This window comes from Globicephala melas, chromosome 19 (assembly GCF_963455315.2).
Source record: "Globicephala melas chromosome 19, mGloMel1.2, whole genome shotgun sequence".
Taxonomy (NCBI): domain Eukaryota; kingdom Metazoa; phylum Chordata; class Mammalia; order Artiodactyla; family Delphinidae; genus Globicephala; species Globicephala melas.
Window position 1 is genome coordinate 58,718,406 of NC_083332.1, and position 3,238 is coordinate 58,721,643.

The 3,238-nt window shown below is 52.5% G+C and overlaps 1 pseudogene; it reads right to left on the minus strand.

Moving 5' to 3' along the window:
- Nucleotides 1-436: 436 nt before the first annotated feature.
- Nucleotides 437-720, minus strand: LOC115856995 (arginine/serine-rich protein PNISR pseudogene; annotated as a pseudogene).
- Between the last annotated feature and the right edge of the window lie 2,518 nt (nucleotides 721-3,238).

Here is a 3,238-nt window from a genome sequence, read left to right on the forward strand (position 1 = left end):
ATCGGGGCACGAACCCGTGTCCCCTGCATCGGCAGGTGGACTCCCAACCACTGCGCCACCAGGGAAGCCCACCTATAAATAATTTGAAGTGACTGTTAAAAATAATAACACAAGTCCTAGAAAACTGAACTAGCATCAAGGAACCTAATCATACTGTGAAGTCAAAAAAGCAAACAAACAAAAACAGATAAAAGCTTATGGAAGATCTTCACTATCTGAAAAAAAAAAAGGGAAGAGAAAGATGGGTGATGGTAGGGGCAGAGTATCTCTGACAGACTAATTTGTCACATAGTGACACAAATTTTCTTTAATTGGAGACCAGACATGTTTTGCTCTGCCAGGGCTGCTGCTAAAAAGGCCATAGGTTGCAACAGAGAGACCTCGAATGCTGTCTCCCCTAGATGCCCGGTGAGGTTTCCAGTGTTCCCAGCCCCTGTCAGCCTGGTTGCCACGTTCTGTTAAAAGTTTGAATCCCCTTGGAAATTCCCATGATTGTTTGGACCAGACTCCATGGTAGACGTACCTTGTGCATTTGGCATCATTCCTGGTGGTGGCTCTGCCATGCTTTGCTGTCCTGAAGCTACTCTTTGGGCAAACCCAAGCTTGAGCCAGTGCAGCCCAGCCAGTGTGGCTGGGATCCTCCTGGTGCTGGAGTGACTGCATCCGTTGTTGCTGATGCCAGGGCCACTGCTGCCAAGGCTGTCCTCCTCGAATCCACATCCTGACTCTTAAAGTATATCTGACTTTCTCAGAGGTTCACCTTCTGTTTAAAATTTAGGTGGATTCACAACTACAGCTTGGAAGCATAGCAGCAAGATTACTTACGCCCCACTCCGGTTCCGGAACACCGTGTTGCCACTGTTCCCATAATACCCTGCCTCGCTCTTGTAAGGACGCTTGTGATCACACTGGACCCACAGGATAATTCAGGATAACGTCCTCATTTCCAGATCCTTAATCACATTAACAAAGTCCCTTTTACAATGTGTAGTGGGTTGACTAGCACTCCCCCAAGTTTCATCTTCACCCAGCCCGCAGAATGTGATCTTATTTGGAAATAGGGTCTTTGCACCTGTAATCAAGTTGGGCTCCCACTGGAATAGGGTGGGTCCTCATCCAGTCACTGGTGTCTTCGTAAAAAGAGGGAAATTTGGACACAGACGCACAGGGAAGATGGCCGTGTGACCATGGAGTCAGAGATTGGAGGGATGCAGAGCCTAGGAACCCCAACTTGCGACCAGTGGAAGCTGCCGGAGGCGTGGAACCCATCCTCTCCCAGAGCCTTGGAGGGAGCAAGGCCCTGCTGACACCTGGATTTTGGACTTCTGGCCTCCAGAACCGTGAGAGCATAAGTTTCTGTTGTTTTGAGCCTTTCCATTTTTGGTCCTTTGTAGTAGCCGTAGGAGGCTAACGCGTCATATAAATCACATTGACGGGCTTCAGGAATCAGGATGTGCACATCTTGGGGGGCCGTTATTCAGCCTGTCACAGAGCCTTGGAGGAGCGGAGAAACTTCCATGCTGGGGAGGAGCTGAGTTGCTGGAGACTGCAGTTAACCCAGGTATGAAGTCTAGGTTTGCTGCCATGGGCTTTAGCGCAAGTGACGCCATTTCGGGCCTGCGGTTTTCTTTTTTTTTTTTTTTTTTTGCAGTACGCGGGCCTCACCTCTGTGGCTTCTCCCGTTGCGGAGCACAGGCTCCGGATGCGCAGGCTCAGCAGCCATGGCTCATGGGCCCAGCCGCTCCGCGGCATGTGGGATCCTCCTGGACCGGGGCACGAACCCGCGTCCCCTGCATCAGCAGGTGGACTCTCAACCACTGCGCCACCAGGGAAGCCCTGTGGTTTTCTTTTTAACAGACTTGAACATGCAGATTTGGGGGGCGGGGTACACAGTTCAGCCTATAAGAGAAATACAAAATATTCCCTGGGATTCTTCCCTGGGAAAGCTGGCTGTTTGGAGGGGGAATGTATGGCTTTCAGAACATTCTATCCTTGACCAGGTTACATGGCGTGGTCTGTTTTGGTCAGCCTTTGCCATGTAACAAAGCATCCCGAATCATAGGGGCTTCACACAATGCAGTGTATTATCCTCAGGTTCTGTGGGGTGGTCCTGTGGTGTCACTGCAGGGGACTGACAGCTTGGCCAGGGCTGAGGGTCCAAGGCCGCTCGCTCATGTGCCTGGCGGTTGGGGCTGGCTCTCAGCTCAGGTACTGCGGTCCCCAGCCCCCCGTACTCCCCATTGTCTCATCCTCCAGTGGGTTAGACTGGGCTTCTTTATAGCACAGTTGTCTCTGGGTCTGAGGGAGTGACAGCAGAAGCTGCAGACCCTGTGGGTCCCAAGCTTGGAGCAGGTGCCCCATCACTTCCACTGTAATCTATTGTTCAAAGTAAACCACACAGCCAAGCCAGGTATGAGGGCCAAAGAATAGACTCCACCTGGTAAGGAGCTGAGGGGCAGAGCCACAGCGGGGCGAGGACACGGGGAGGCGGGGGTCACTGGGAGCCGTCATGCTAACGATTGGCCACGTGGTCATGACTCTCCTGAGGAGACGATTCCAGGTTTGGCTTGGGTTGACAGCAAGCCCCAGTGAGCAACAGACCCAGGTCATTCAACTGACGATTGGGAACACATGTGTGCAGGGAGAGGCCCTTCTCACAATTGTTCCCGGGTCGGAGACCCGCTAGGGCTTGCACATCTGCATGAATCCACTGACTCACCCCGCCACAGCCTGCCAGGGACTCCAGAAGTCTGTCTTCCATTAGGGCCAGTATTTAATAGGAACACAGAGGCCGCCCCATCATTTGGAAATAAGAATCTCAATTTATCTTGGTTTAGACAAGAAGGAAGACAGAGCCCTGTCACGTTCTATTCAGCAGATCATGGGGTATTAATGACTTCGGTTGTTGCCATTGTCGAGTGCTTTCTTGGGAGTCAGAGATGATTCTGTTACAGTCAGCAAACATTTGACGACCGCCTTCTGTGTGCCCGGCCCTGTGCGGTAAAAGCAAGGAGCGGATCGACCCTTCCCGTCCCTGTTGCCTATCGCTGCTATACCAGAAACCACCGCCAGACTTACCACCCGAGGACAGCACCAGTAATTGGTTTTGCTCGTGCATCAGCTGCGTCTGGAGGACCCGCACTTGCAACTGCATGTTGGTGCTGGCTGCCGGCTCTCCTCCCCGGGGCAGCTTGGGCTTCCTCACGGCATGGCGGTGGGCTTCCAAGTACAAGCGCCC